The following is a 16,944-nucleotide window of genomic DNA, read 5'->3' as shown; positions in this document are numbered from 1 at the left end:
CGGGAGTGTCCGAGGAAATGTTGGACTCACCAGGTGCAGGTCTTTCGATTTGTCTCCCGTAGGCGACCTGCGCATCGTGATGAGGATGAAATGATGATGAATACGACACATACACCCAGCCCCCGAGCCAGAGAAATTAAACAATGATGTTTAAAATTCCCGACCCTGCCGGGATTCGAACCCGTGACCGCTGTGACCAAATGCCAGCACGATATCCATTTAGCCATGGAGCCGGTCGGAAGAAATATCAAAACCCGTAATTGAAAAACCAATATTTTGGACGGAAATGTCCAAAATTTCATTAGTGACTCCCCCTCAGCATCTTCTAAGGGACAACATTTTTATACTCGGGCGTCTGTTGGAATGTAAGCACTTGGAACGGACGTTAAACAAATAACATTACGCTATTATTAGTGTGAAGTTGAGGGATACATTTACGGAGTTCCTGAAAGTTACAGTTGCAAACATTTTACACGCAAAATTAACACACACAAAAAAATTGCTTTCCGTCTCAGAATTCTCACTAATACTAGTCCCACTTATGGCCGCCTCTGTGGTGTAGTGGTTAGCGTGATTAGCTGCCACCCCCGGAGGTCCGGGTTCGATTCCCGGCTCTGCCACGAAATTTGAAAAGTGGTACGAGGGCTGGAACGGGGTCCACTCAGCCTCGGGAGGTCAACTGAGTAGAGGCGGGTTCGATTCCCACCTCCGCCATCCTCGAAGTGGTTTTCCGTGGTTTCCCACTTCACCTCCAGGCAAATGCTGGGATGGTACCTATCTTAAGGCCACGGCCGCTTCCTTCCCTCATCCTTGCCTATCCCTTCCAATCTTCCCATCCCCCTACTAGGCCCCTGTTCACTATAGCAGGTGAGGCCGCCTGGGCGAGGTACTGGTCATACTCCCCAGTTGTATCCCCCGACCAAGAGTCTGAAGCTTCAGGACACTGCCCTTGAGGCGGTAGAGGTGGGATCCCTCGCTCAGTCCGAGGAAAAAGCCGAACCTGGAGGGTAAACAGATGATGATGATGATGATGATGACTAGTCCCACTTCACAGGACAAACTGGCACATCACACATACTCACCCTTCTCTTTTCTTTTTTTGGCTCGTCGACCGGTACCGGTCTTGCATGCCGTATCTCTATGAATTTATCCCTTTAGTGAATGGTTTTTGGTTGTTGGATGGGTGGCGACAAATTGCCTGCTGAATTCAGTGTTATTTTACCCTTGGCTAGCTGCTCATTCCCCAAACAAATCTGCGTGCGTGGAGTAGGAGTGAAGTTCTCCCCGGAATTCATTGTGTCAGCCAATAGCGAGAGGCCACTCCCCTTCCCAGACGTCCTGGTCTTGTTTAAGCCGCCGGCGCTCCTGCAGTCGGTAATCACGTATCGTGATCCGTGGATTGGGGGTTCGCTGGGCTCCGTCGACACCGCCCACGCACTTTGGAAGTCAATTACAAAGGTAAGTACTGGGACCTTACAGGGATTCCGACGGTTGACATGTCTTATAATTTGCAGCAATTAATTGATTCATTCTCTGGATGGCATACATATGCAAGAATTTTTGAATCAAAGTGTCAAAGTGAATCTTGTCAGAATTTTTTCAGAAAGAAAAAATGTAAACAAGAATTCTCTGTTACCGGGTTAAATTCTTCGTTTGTTATCGGAAAAAGGAGAAATAACACGCCGCTCATCATGTAACAGTGCTTCAATAGCAGCTACAAATTGTAAAAGAAATGTGGAAAGTAATGTGAGATTAAGGGTGTGAAAAAAATGTGATGTACCGGTACGTCATAAAGCGTGAAGGTTTTCAGTGATTATTTTCATATATATCCCCGATATGCACGATTAATAATGCAGTAAGTACCGACAAAATCTTTTATAAATATACACTAGCACTGGTTGTGAAACGAGAAAAGGAAATGTTCGAATTTGATATGGAAGGAATAGGTGAGGTGTAAATTAAACAGTACATATTTGTCATAAGATTTTAAGATACGGTACTTTAAACCCACCATATCGCGTGCCTAGTATTTCTTAGATGTGTCAATCACAATAATTATTTTTGGGCTGTTGACGATAACGATTATGTAAAAAGTTCGTGGTGTAGTGGTCAGTGGTTGTTACAATGAATTTAATTATATTCTGTTACATGGCACCCCTGTTGTTACCAGACAGTTGAGTATACTGAAGTGTAGCCTAGGTAGGAAGTTGCTACCATGCTCCTTAAAACCGAAATCCTAAGATGCCCTCACATAAATACATTAAGAATGGTTATTATATTTACATTAAATTCCTTATCGTTGAACTGTCTTAAATCCTTGTCTGAGGATGAAAAGAAAATACAGTATATCCATTTTCATAACTTTTCAGGAGAGCCAAATAAACTTTTTTAATAATACAAACTGCACCTGTACATTGCTCACGATGTGTGTAATATTTAACTGTGATTTTATATAAGTTATGCTATTTAGACACTCAATATCATTAATTCTGTAATACTTAATTTCAAATTGAGTTCTACAATTAATTATTTCATAAAAATCAACTGGACAGAGGTACGCCATTTTTCCACAAGGTCTTCTGTGTGAGAGTTACAATTTATTTTATTTAGAGAAGTATAGCGTCTAAATACATTTATTTAGCCCACTTTACTTATAAAAACTCAGTGCATGTATTGACATGAGCCGAGCGAGTTAGCTGCACGGTCGGCAACTCTGAAGATGGGTTTCTCTTTCCACAATAGGCAGATGCTGAGTGGCTGTACCGTAAATAAGACCACTGGTTGCTCCCTTCCCAGTTCTACCCCACCGTCGCTATAACTTACCTGTGCTGATGAGACGTAAAACACATATAAAAGAAAAGTTTGACAAGGAAGTAAACATTTTGAAAAATATCTTAGTAAATTACAAACACAAGAAATGAAAGGATATTTTTCATGTTGTAGTATTAATTAGGCATGTGATATAAACGAATAAATTCGCAGGTATAAATTATCAAAGCGTTTACTCATCTGAGAAACAATCACGTTCCTTTTAATCGTGTAGAATATCTCTCTAAAATACAGCATAACACTGGGAAACCCATTTTGTTCATATTTAAACGTCCTCATATTTTGCTGAACTGATGGGCTTAAACTATAGTGCGAAGAAATGGAATTTCTGCTGATAGCAAACCTGTGGTAAGAAGTAATATCCACCTCTTGAAATGGGGCCTCCGAGAAAGATTTTTAAAACAATTTGCTTTACATTTCACCGACACAGATACTGTAGATCTTATGGCGACTATGGGATAGGAAAGCGGTAGCAGTGGGAAGGAAGCGGCCGTAGCCTTAATTAAAGAACAGCCCCAGAATTTGGCTGGTGTGAAAATGGGGAAAACACGGAAAACCATCATCAGGGTTGCCGGCAATGGGGTTCAAACCCACCATCTCCCGAATGCAACCTCACATCTGCGCGACCTTAACTGCACGGCCAACTTGCTCGGTCCCGAGAAAGATGTCCGTAAAAAGTAATTCCAGGCTTTGCAGTCGAAATTTTGAGCTGTACCCATTACCTTTGAGATTTGGAAGATTTCACCATTACTAGATATTTTGCTATCAGTTCGTCCGGCTCCATGGCTAAATGGTTAGCGTCGTGGCCTTTGGTTACAGGGGTCCCGGGTTCGACTCCCGGCAGGGTCGGGAATTTTAACCTTAATTGGTTAACTTTGTTGGCACGGGGGCTGGGTGTATGTGTCGCCTTCATCATCACGACGCGCAGGTCGCCTACGGGTTTCAAATCGAAAGACCTGCAACTGGCGGGCCGAACTTGTCCTCGGACACTCCCGGCACTAAAAGCCATTTCATTTTTGCTATCAGTTGAACGGAGAAGGAAATTATTTTATACCTACCTACAGGTTGCATTTCATGAATTGGTGACGGTAGCTTAATTTGTCATGTTCGAATTAGCAGTCACGAAGAACAGCAATTTCCATCCCTCCAATGCAACAGATACATTATTTCGACTCTGGACTGTTGAATGTGAGAACATCATCATCATCATCATCATCTGTTTACCCTCCAGGGTCGGTTTTTCCCTCGGACACAGCGAGAGATCCCACCTCTACCGCCTCAAGGGCAGTGTCCTGGAGCTTCAGACTCTTGGTCGGGGATACAACTGGGGATAATGACCAGTACCTCGCCCAGACGGCCTCACCTGCTATGCTGAACAGGGGCCTTGTGGAGTTTCAAATTTCGTGGCAGAGCCGGGAATCGAACCCGGGCCTCCGGGGGTGGCAGCTAATCACGTTAACCACTACACCACAGAGGCGGACATGTGAGAACATACAAGATAGAAACCGGAAAGAACGACAGTCGAAATAAGGAGTGAAGTGGTTTCAAGTTGCTTTTCTCAATGAATATATTGCAGCAATAATAATAATAATAATAATAATAATAATAATAATAATAATAATAATAATAACAATAATTTAATTGAACAAGTTAAATTAGGCTATGTCTAAGATCTCCGAATCGGTGTCGCCGGAGGAAGATAGTTTACCAGAATCGTCTTCGCTCCTGATACACGGGTTGATGATAACGATTTCACCCACGACAACTTCCAATAATCCAGTCCCTCTGCCAGTAACTCTTCTTCCGGCTTCTTGACATGACGGCTGCCAGTCGGCCGCCTTCTGTTACCATCTTGATACCTTCTTCGGTTCAATGAAATTTCATATTTTTATTCTGCTGTGACATTATTATTATCATTATTATTATTACGTCCGCCTCCGTAGCGTAACGGTTAGTGTTGTTAGCTGCCGTCCTCGGGGGCCCGGGTTCGATTCCCGGTACTGCCAGGAATTTAAGAATGGCAGGAGGGCTGGTATGTGGTTAAAATGGTACATGCAGCTCACCTCCAACGGGGGTGTGCCTGAAAAGAGCTGCACAACCTCAGGATGAGGGCACGAGTTTACTTTACTCATTATTATTATTATTATTGCAAAATGTTGAGTTCCTTATTCGTATTTCACAGAGGCACGATAGCCGAGTGGCGTCGACGCTGCCTTCTCACCAAGGAGGCAGTGGTTCGAATGCTAGCCAGTGAGATTGTAATTCGAACGGACGGAAAGTTTTTTGTTTGTTTTATTTTTAATTTGCTTTTCTACCCTTCAAACTTGGGAGTCTCTTAGTATATCAGACTGCTGAAAAAAGTAACTAATGTTGCAAAAGTTTCCGTTGGCAACTCGGATGAACCTAATTGTTTGATTCCCATGAGTGTAAATTGCATATACCATGTGGCAAATAACTTGAATTAGCAATCCACGTGTTCTTAATTAATTATTTGTTTCCCTTGTGTGGCTCTTTGCAAGAAGCTCACGATATACAACCCAAAACTAAGACCTCACAATGAAAAGGTTAACAAATTTTTCTTCTGTAAACGTACTGTATGTCATTCCCTCTCTGGTAAACTAACGAAAGTGCAAATTGTCCGTTTATCAGGGGAGATGAAGCAAGTTGATACTGCCCATGTAGAATCCATTTTTACGTATTTATGTTTGGTTTTATGCGTTAACCGTACATAACAAGCTTGGAGAGGATAGATTTTATGTAGACAAAAAATCTAGACCTTCAGTGCAGACTGTAGCGTCACCAATTTGTCGCTAGTTTTCCAGAGTGGGGACTACGTTAATCATTCATAGATTGCAATTATACATTCGTAATTGGGGTGCCCCATATACTGTTCCCGCCTCTATCAAGAGTTTAAAAATCCGGGCAAGTTGGCAGCGCGGTTAGGAGCGCGCAGCTGTAAGCTCGCATCCGGGAGATGGTAGGTTCGAACACCACTGTCGGCAGCCCTGAAGATGGTTTTCCGTGGTTTCCCATTTTCACACCAGGCAAATGCCGGGGCTGAACCTTAATTAAGGCCACGGCCGCTTCCTTCCCATTCCAAGGCCTTTCCTGTCCCATCGTCGCCATAAGACCTATCTGTGTCGGTGCGACGTAAAGCAACTACCAAAAAAAGAAGAGTTCAAAACCTCGGCGTCTCCGAAAACCGTAAAGGTAGGTAGTGCGACGTAAAGCCAATATTATTATTATTACAGTATTATTATTATTATTACTAATAATCTTCTTCTTCCTCTTCTGCTTAATCTGTTTACCCTCCAGGGTCGGATTTCTCCTCGGACTCAGACAGGGATCCCACCTCTACCGCCTGAAAGGCAGTGTCCTGGAGCTTCAGACTTTGGGTCGGGGGATACAACTCGGGAGAATGACCAGTACCTCGCCCAGGCGGCCTCACCTGCTATGTTGAACAGGGGCCTTGTGGAGGGATGGGAAGATTGGATGGGACAGGCAAGGAAGAAGGAAGGAAGCGGCCGTGGTCTTAAGTTAGGTACCATCCCGGCATTTGCCTGGAGAATTGGGAAACCACGGAAAACCACTTCCAGGATGGCTGAGGTGGGAATCGAACCCACCTCTACTCAGTTGACCTCCCGAGGCTGAGTGGACCCCGTTCCAGCCCCCGTACCACTTTTCAAATTTCGTGGCAGAGCCGGGAATCGAACCCGGACCACCGAGGGTGGCAGCTAATCACGTTAACCACTACACTACAGAGGCGGGCATAATAATAATAATAATAATAATAATAATAATAATAATTTAAAAGTCTCAAGTTTCCTGGCTGAGTAGCTCAGATGGTAGAGCGCCGGCCTTCTGAACCAACTCTGCAGGTTCTCACCTGGCTCAGTCCGGTGGTATTTGATGCTCAAAAAAGGTCAGTCTCGTGTCGGTAGATTTACTGGCACGTAAAAGAACTCCTGCCGGATAAAATTTCGATACATCGGCATCTCCGCATAAAAGGTAGTAGGGCGTAAAACCCATAACATTATTTTTATCAGTATTAAGTATGGTTCGATGCGTGTTTACCTGGCGTTGTGTAGACATGTGAAAACTGTTGGAAATCCTCAGAATATCCTAGCACCTTGCGGAGCAATTTTTATGATTCTCACACATTTTAGAGGTATTATTTAAATTTCTCTCCTCACAAAACAAGTAAGCTGGGTACAGTTTATAGTTGCACATTTATTATAGTTTAATTTAGTTTCTTCATTACAGTATTATCACGCATTTGTGTTCGGAACATATAATCTCAAATTCTCATATTGGACTCGATTTCAAAGAGAAATATCGTGAGTTTTTTTTCCAGTGGCTGTTAACCTGTATCAAATAGAGTATTTGCCTACTGTATTTGCCTGTATGACCAATTCGTAAATGAGTGACTTATGTTCCGTGTGAAGTCGACACTTTGTTATTCACTGTAGCCTGTATATAGCGAGTTTGTACAGTTGAGTTATTTACTGAAATTTCACAGAGGCATGATAGTCGAGTGGCACGGTCGCTGGCTTTTCACTACGGTGGCTATTGTTCGAATTCCAGCCAGTGCATGTAGAATTTTTTAAATGAAATGTCACGTCCCTGTGGTTCGAATTCTCTGTAGAAACGGAAATCCTCTGGCTATATCCGCGATATCAACAGTCGTGTAACACTACAGTACAAGCGTTTGCTCTTTAGACTTCACAAAGGCGTTGGTTATATGAGCAGAGAGACTAAATTATGTTCAGAACATGTAAAGAAACTAGAGGAAACTTCTTTGTACATTTTCACATCATATTTCCAGGCGATGTAAATAAACTATTGGAAATTCCTTTGTAAATTTGTACGTCATGGACCAGCATTCAGTGGTCAGTGTAATGTGCGATGTAAATTTGTACGTCATGGACCAGTATTCAGTGGTCAGCGTAATGTGCGATGGAAGTAGAGAGTCTTCCGAATGCGTCATTTCAGTGGAGGTCCAATAGACGGAAATCGTGTCCGAATTTCAGGTACTTTCCCATGTTAAGCCGAGTCATAACTGAAAATAAGTAATACCACTTATCAAATCCACATTTAAAACACAAGCACATATTAATATGGTATAGCTCTACATTAAATTTGGAGTTGATTAGTTAATTGGTGGCAAAGTTATTGACAAATTCTTTTTTATATTTTGCATGGATAATGCTCCTTGCGGCACAATACTCGTATATTTAAGAACTAGCTGATGTACCCGTGCTTCGCTACGGGATTCCAAGAAAGACTGACTTGGTGGTTTTCCTAACTTAATTCAACATAGGTCATTACAAAAACGTCAGTAGGAATGTAGCGATTGAAAGCAATGTTATCATATAAAATACTCGATCAAATGAAAAACCGCACACTTTCTCACTTTCAAGGAACAGTACTACGGTGCCGATCTAGAGTCCAAAGTTCCAGAGCTGGAATAACCAGGTCGCAGACTGCCGTGAACACTCCTCTGTCATTATTCCGTTAAATATGCACACTACTCATTCCAATCAATGCCTCAGAGTAGGGATTGAATAGCTCGAATACCATGATTAACCAATGTGTTACGAACCAGATATATCAGAAAATGTATGAACCAGAGGAATGGCATGCTACTTCCCGCTAATATACAGGCAGGCTGTTTCAGTCGGTACGACCAGGCGAGTTGGCCGTGTGGTTAGGGGCGCGCAGCTGTGAGATTGATATATATATAGATTTATCTATACGACCACTAATGACATAAATAACTTATTTGAGAATTACATTTCAGGCCTTCCCCTAAACTACCATTTCACTCAGCGTGAATAAAATAATTTATAGCCTAGATTGTAGTGGATCATCACCCGACATTACATGACGATTTTCATTAAATTCTCTTCAGCCGTTTCCTCTTGATGCGTGTACATACATACATATAGACGGACAGACAGAAATTACGGGAAAGTAAAATATATGCATTTCGTTGTTACTGTAGACATGACAGATACAGAAATACCATTCATTTCAAATTCTGAGCAATGTACAGGCAAAACACTTATTTTATATATAGATAACATTTTAGGCCTTCCCCTAAACTACCATTTCACTCAGTGTGAATTACATTATTGATAGCCTAGATTATAGTGACCTATTCCCAGACTTTGCATACCAATTTTCGAGAAGATATGACCACTAATACAATAAATGTTTGACAATTAAATTTTAGGCCTTCCCCTAAACTACCATTTTTCTCAGCGTGTATAGCCTATATTGTAGCGACTTATTTCCAATGTTTGTCTACTGATTTTCATTAAGGCACGACCACTAATAACATAAATATTTGAGAATTAAATTTCAGGCCTTCCCCTGAACTATCATTTCACTCAGCGTGATCAAAATAATTTATAGCCTAGATTGTAGCGGTTAATCACCCGACTTTACATTCCGATTTTCATTAAATTCTCTTCAGCCGTTTTCTCGTGATGCGTGTACAGACAGACAGACAGACAGACAGAAATTACGGAAAAGTAAAAAATGCATTTTCTTGCTACTGTGAATATGACCGATACAGAAATACCATTATTTTCAAATTATAAGCAATGTACAGACAAAACTCTTATTTTATATACAGGGTGAAGCGAAATTCGCGCACTCAGGCGTCGCAGCGCGACTGCTCACATGCCAGCAATAAAAAAAATGTCTCTCACAAAAGTTCGTCCTTCGAGTATATCCGGCAGAAAAAGGGCGTTGAAGAGTGGCAATCTGGCAACACTGTAACCACATGTACGGTAACTACCTCTGTCAGCACTTATTCTTTGTGCTGTACAGTTGGTGCAGTGGTTACAGTTTTGGGTTAGCATTCAGAAGGTCGAGGGGTCGATCCTGGGTTGAAGCGTATTTTTTTTATTTCATAAATGTAGTCCAGGTAGTATGGTATCTGCCAACTTAATCGTCAACAGCCATTGCAGCGGGTCCTCTAGAAACCCTTTGCACTTACATACTACGATCCTACAAATGGACGAACAATCGTTTCCCTTGGTCAGCTTTGAAAGACGTCCTTTCCACGTCGTGGGCGTGAATTTATTCGCACAAATTCATATACTAAATGCGAAACCTGTTTTCTTTCTACCGTCCTCCAACGATCTCATAGATTAGTAGCAACTGTTATTCTTGCCTCGTTCAAGTCCATTGAATTTCGTAAGGGCTTACGTTACCAGTAGGCCTAGCAAGGTATTTGTTGTGTTCAGCGTTACAAAATGTTGTAAATGTAGGATACATGAGACCTAAGGTACGGTGTCTTACTGTATTACAGTATGTAATGTCCGATGGAAATTAGTAAACAAAAAACTGCGCCTTAACCCAGGATCGAACCCTCTACCACCTGCATGCCAACCCAAAACCATATCCAATGCACCAACTGCTCAGCACGGATATATGATGCTGACAGAGGTACTTACCGTACATGTGGTTACAGTGTTGCCAGATTGCCACTATTCAACGTCCTTTCTCTGCCTGATATACTCGCAGGACGAACTTTTGTGAAAGACATTTTTTTTATTGCTGGCATGTAGGGAGTCGCACTGCGACGCCCGAGTGCGCGAATTTCGCTTCACTCTGTATATAGATTACATTTCAGGCCTTCCCCTAAACTACCATTTCACTCAGTGTGAATAACATTATTGATAGCCTAGATTATAGCGACCTATTCTCCGACTTTGCATACTAATTTTCGTGAAGATAAGACCACTAATGCAATAAATATTTGACAATTAAATTTTAGGCCTTCCCCTAAACTACAATTATTCTCAGCGTGTATAGCCTATATTGTGGCGTCTTATTTCCCATCTTTGTCTACCGATTTTCATTAAGACACGACCACTAATAACATAAATATTTGAGAATTAAATTTCAGGCCTTCCCTAAACTACTGTACTATTTCGCTCAGCGCGATTAAAATAATTTATAGCCTAGATAGTAGCGGTTCAACACCCGACTGTACATTCCGATTTTCATTAAATTCTCTTCAGCCGTTTTCTCGTGATGCGTGTACAGACAGACAGACAGAAAGACAGACAGACAGACAGAAATTATGGAAAAGTAAAAAATGCATTTTCTTGTTACTGTGAACATGAACGATACAGAAACGCCATTCTTTTCAAATTCTGAGCAATGTACAAACTCTTATTTTATATATAGATTACATTTCAGGCCTTCCCCTAAACTACCATTTCACTCAATGTGAATAACATTATTGATAGCCTAGATTATAGCGACCTATTCCCCGACTTCGCACACCAACTTTCGTGAAGATACGACCACTAATACAATAAATATTTGACAATTAAATTTTAGGCCTACCCCTAAACTACCATGTTTCTCAGCGTGTATAGCCTATATTGTAGCGACTTATTTCACATGTTTGTCTACCGATTTTCATTAAGACACGACCACTAATAACATAAATATTTGAGAATTAAATTTCAGGCTTCCCCTAAACTACCATTTCACTCAGCGTGATTAAAATAATTTATAGCCTAGATTGTAGCGGTTCATAACCCGACTTTACATTCCGATTTTCATTAAATTCTCTTCAACCGTTTTCTTGTGATGCGTGTACATACATACAGACAGACAGACAGACAGACAGACAGACAGACAGAAATTACGGAAATGTAAAAAATGCATTTTCTTGTTATTGTGAACATGACCGATACAAAAATAGCATTCTTTTCAAATTCTGAGCAATGTACAGACAAAACTCTTATTTTATATATATAGATAAGCACGTGTTTTGCAGTCACCTATAAACTCTTGGAGATATTCCTTCTTTCAGTTTTTCATTATTCATTCAATATGCAAAAATATAATTTCGTGCTCTTTCAGGAGTAAAAATATTAAGGTGATACTCCACTGGTAATAAAATGCAGAACTTTTTTTTTGCTATTTGCTTTACGTCGCACTGACACAGATAGGTCTTATGGCGACGATGGGATAGGAAAGGCCTAGGAGTTGGAAGGAAGCGGCCGTGGCCTTAATTATGGTACAGCCCCAGCATTTGCCTGGTGTGAAAATGGGAAACCACTGAAAACCATCTTCAAGGCTGCCGACAGTGGGACTCGAACCCACTATCTCCCGATTACTGGATATTGGCCGCACTTAAGCGACTGCAGCTATCGAGCTCGGTTAAATGCAGAACTAGGCCTACTTTAAATCCCTGTATATAGTAAAAAAAAAATTCTCTGAAAATTTCATGCAAAACCGATAAGAACTCTGCCGCAAGGGGCATTTTATGTATGACAAAGATAAACAAGTTTAATAATAATAATAATAATAATAATAATAATAATAATAATAATAATAATAATAATAATAATAATAATAATAATAATGTTATTGGCTTTACGTCCCAATAATGTCTTCTTTACGGTTTTTTGGAGGCGCCTAGGTGCCGGAATTTAGTTCCGCAGGAGTTCTTTTACGTGCCAGCAAATCTACCGACACAAGGCTTAAGTATTTGAGCACCACCGGACTGAGCCAGGATCGAAACTGCGAAGTTGGGGTTAGAAGGCCAGCGCCTCAACAGTCTGAGCCACTGAGCCAGGCGAGAAAAAGTTTTAAGGTAGATAAGAGCTACTGAAACTTTTAAGAATCATACTTGCTTTGAAACTACTTTGGACTGTAAATTACTCCCTCAGGTGTCTTTCTCCTCTTATGCACAGCGTAGGCCTACTACAAGGTAAATGTATTCCAGCGATATTATTGAAATGGTGGTCCGAAAGAACATTGAAGGTAATTTTGTCTGACAGCGTGGGAGAAAGCTTTTGCTATTTGTTTTACGTCGTACCTACACAGATAGGTCTTATGGAGACGATGGGAGAGAAAAGGCCTAGGAATGGGAAGGAAGCGGCCGTGGCCTTAATTAAGGTACAGCGTCAGAATTTGCCTGGTGTGAAAATGGGAAACCACGGGAAACCATCTTCAGAGCTGCCGACAGTGGGGTTCGAAACCACTATCTCCCGGATCCAAGCTCACAGCTGGGCGCCGTTGTAGAAAGGGGCGTGATCTTGTTCTATATACGCCGTACCGCTACCCCTTAAATCCTGCATTTAGAACTTTAGAAATGGCTTTAGGGAAAAACTGATAACAGGATTTGAAAGAGGAAAATTTGGGGTTTTTAAAGGTTAAAATTGAAAATTCGCTTTTCTTTGGGTAAAAAATCGCAACATTTCAGTCACGACTCCCCTTGAGCTGTCCGGCTCCATGACTAAATGAGCGCGCTGGCCTTTGGTCACAGGGGTCCCGAGTTCGATTCCCCGCAGGGTCGGAAATTTTAACCACAATTGGTTAATTCCACAGGCACGGGAACTGGGTATATGTGACGTCTTCATCATCATTTCATCCTCATCACGACGCACAGGTCATCTAATGGCGTCAACTCAAATTACCTGCACCTGGCGAGCCGAACTTGTCCTCGGACACTCCCGACACTAAAAGCCATACGCCATTTCATTTCATTTTTTCTCCTTGAGCTTTTTAAACTGAAGGTATTACCGTCAAACTGAAATGCGAAGTGATTCCTTTGTTGCTGGGAAACTTTCTGCACCGGGCGAGTTGGCCGTGCGGTTAGTTGCGCGCAGCTGTGATCTTGCATCCGGGAGATGGTGGGTTCGAGTCCCACTGTCGGCGGCCCTGAAGATGGTTTTTGTGGTTTCCTTTCTTTACACCAGGCAAATGCTGGGGCTGTACCTTAATTAAGGCCACGGTTGCTTCCTTCCAACTCCTAGGCCTTTCCTATCCCATCGTCGCCATAAGACCTATCTGTGTCGGTGGACGTAAAGCCCGTAGAAAAAAAATGCTGAAAGTATTAAGGATTTCTATACACTAAGAACTCTTTTGAAATCATCTTGCCATTCTTTAGGTTATCTGGTGAATATATATATTTCTTCATCTGTATAAAAATTTCCCATCGTCGCCATAAGACCTGTGTCGGTGCGACGTAAAGCCCCTAGCAAAAAAAAAAAAAAATCATTCAAAAATTCTTAGTAGTTGTTTAGATATTTGTTGATGGTGATGATGGTTGTTTCAAGCGGCCTAACATCTAGATCATCGCCCATTATGTATTTGTAGTTAAGTGAAAAAGTGTATGCTCTAGTCAGAATAGAACAAGCGTGCCCTGTGAGCATAATATTATATGACAGAATGTTCCACAGTGTTTACCGTTATTGCTTCATAATTCAATCAAATAAATAATGAATGTAGTTATTCGTTGACTTACAGCTATTACTTGAAAGTGGGATTGCTTATCTAATCTCCATGGTAATGATATCTCTTGTTCCTCTATGTGCTGAACTGTTGATTATTGTTGGTTTGTCCAGACAGATGGTCGCGCTCTTCGGGTCACGTAGCTGTGCGCTTGCCTTCTGGAGATGGTGGGTTCGATCCCCACCGTCGGCATCCCTGAAGAGGGTTTTCCATTGTTTCCCATTTTCGTACCAGACAAATACTGGGTCTGTATCTCAGCTTACGCGATGGTCGCTATGTTCCCATTCTTGTGTCCCCGATAAACTTCAATGAGTCAGAGGGACGTCAAACCACTAGCAAAAGTACAAGTATATTCTGTATGCTGTTGATTTAATCCTTCGTCAGCTCTTAGCTTGAAATAGTGCATCAATCTTGAGTGAAGGGACAAAGAAAGGGAGTGTTTGTAGAAGATAAAGGGACTCAGATTAGAGGAACGAAGCAAATAAATATTCGGGGACGACACAACATAAGAAACAGGTGCTTGCTACAGAAGGATTGTCCTGCAAAAGAGAATTAAAATTTAAAAGCCATTTCCCAAAATATGTACTTTCATCACAAGAAATATGATATCGCCGGACTGAGTAGCTCAGACGGTAGAGCGCTGGCCTTCTGAGCTCAAGTTGACGGGTTCAATACTGACTCATTCCGGTGGTATTTAAAGGTGCTCAAATACGTCAGCCTCGTTTCAATAGATTACTGGCACTTAACAGAACTCCAACGGGACACAATTCCGACACCTCAGCATCCCCGAAAGCCGTAAAGTATACACTGGGACGTAAAACCAACAACATTATTACTCAAACACCTATTCTCGTGTCGGTAGATTTACCGGCAAGTAAATGAACTCCGGTGGGGCAAATCATGGCACTTCGATCTTTCCGAAAATCGTAAAGGTAGTCAGTAGGACGTAAAACCAATCACATACTACTACTACTACTACTAATTACAATACTAGTGTTTTAATAATGTGTTTGTTTTTACGTCACACTAACTACCTTTACGGTTTTCAGAGACACCGAGATACCGAAATTTCGTCTCGCAGTTCTTTTACGTGCCAGTAAACCTACCGTCACGAAGCTGACGTATTTGAACACCTTCAAATAGCATCGGACAGAGCCAAAATCGAGCCTGCCACGTTAGATTTAATGTATGGAAAAGAAAAATGTTACTAACAATAACTACTTGAAGTCTCACCTGATGAAGCGCCTAACTTTACACGGAGAAGAACCGTACAGCCGTTTTCAGCGACCACGTTGGAGCTTTATCATCAAATTTCATGCAGTTCGCAGCGATCGAATACACACTGTATACTTCCCTCGTCGGCCTACTCTCTAAAACTACTGCCCCGAACTTCCACGCTTGTACTGTATGCGTTCTGGTGGCATTTGAGCTTGCTGTAACAGATATGGCATACACCAAGTAGAGCAGACTTCAGCTTAACAGTGGCTAGTTTTGCTAGCCTTGCAGCTCTGCATTCGGGAGGCGGAGGGGCTCGTCCTCAGAATGGTTTTTCGTGGTTTTCTATTCTTCTGCACTAAGGCAAATGCCGGGACAGGTTCTTTTATAGGCCACTGCCATCATCCCCTTAACTTATCCGGACCACAAATCACTGCTTCAAATCTCCCCTCTAGGAAGCCCGGAGCACGGAATGTAAACATTGTTAGTAGTACTTTTGGTTTGCTTGGAGTTTAAAGGGGCCTAAGATCGAGGTAATCGGCCCAGTAGTTTTGGCCTACATCGGTGAGTGAAAACTATCTACCAGCCTAGCCTGACTTGATGCGCTGTCTGTTAGTGTATGTGTAAATAGAGTTAACTGCGCGGAAGATTGGGAGGGAATATTCAGAATAACAAATTATTCTTTAACGTTCGCCGGGATGATTGGTGGAGAAATCACTCTTTAGTTAGTCACCCATAGTGCTTTCAGATTTCCTCTTGGCATGCTCGTGGCTTCAAGACAGTTCTCCACATATGTCCGCTTCAGTGTTTTTGCGAAGCTAATACCTTTCGAACCATTATAATCTGAACACCTGTGTGGTGATTGATAAAGGAGAGCCGCACGGAAAAGGGCGGTGAGAAAATATATCTTGGTCTCACTTCTTTTCCTGCCAACGCCACACCACTCGGCCCGAGCTAATTTCCCACGGCTCATTGCAGTATTTCACACGGATGCAGTAGATGGACAAATCAAATCTCTCTTCTCTCTTCTGATAGAGTGTGGCCTAGCCTTTGGAGAGAAGGGAGAGTTTTTGTTGGGCCCGGATTTTTATGTAATACTAGCAAGATACCCGTGCCTCGCTACGGTATTATACTGAAATTTTCAATTGAATGCTTATTGTTTTAGATATGTAATCCGCCGAAATTCGCGATCTGCCTCGTTTTCTAATAGATTACGGCAAGTTTCCTCCCATTATTCAATCTTTCTTTCTAGCAATCGATTTCGTACTTCCCGGGCTAGGTCTAGGTATTCCACCCAGTCAGTTGGGTCCCTAAATATTTGCCATATTTTCCTATAAGTATTTTTAAAATGGATCAAATCCTTCAGGAGATCCGGCGTGGTGTAGTCTTGGGTGCCTTGGCGGTACTGAACCCGCGGCCGGACTGCATTCTTAGTCATTACCCGTCCAGGTCCCGTTTCCAGCGCGGTCGGCACATTTGACGACGATCCAGAACATTATTATTATTATAATTATAATTATAATAATAATAATAATAATAATAATAATAATAATAATTATTATTATTATTATTATTATTATTATTATTATTATTATTATTATTATTATTATTATTATTAAGTTATAGATG

General features: G+C 41.7%; 1 protein-coding gene across 2 annotated transcripts in view; it reads left to right on the top strand.

The window, feature by feature from the left end:
- Positions 1-1,385: 1,385 nt before the first annotated feature.
- Positions 1,386-16,944, top strand: part of LOC136863143 (transcription factor 21) — a 255,400-nt gene continuing 239,841 nt past the window's right edge. For both annotated transcript variants that reach the window (XM_067139484.2, XM_067139485.1), the window contains exon 1: positions 1,386-1,458. The gene's annotated coding sequence lies outside the window, so the exon portion shown is untranslated. The remainder of the gene's footprint in view (positions 1,459-16,944) is intronic.

Source organism: Anabrus simplex, chromosome 2, assembly GCF_040414725.1.
Source record: "Anabrus simplex isolate iqAnaSimp1 chromosome 2, ASM4041472v1, whole genome shotgun sequence".
Taxonomy (NCBI): Eukaryota; Metazoa; Arthropoda; class Insecta; order Orthoptera; family Tettigoniidae; genus Anabrus; species Anabrus simplex.
Note: the sequence above shows the minus strand (reverse complement) of the source record. Positions and strands in the feature narration are given on the sequence as shown.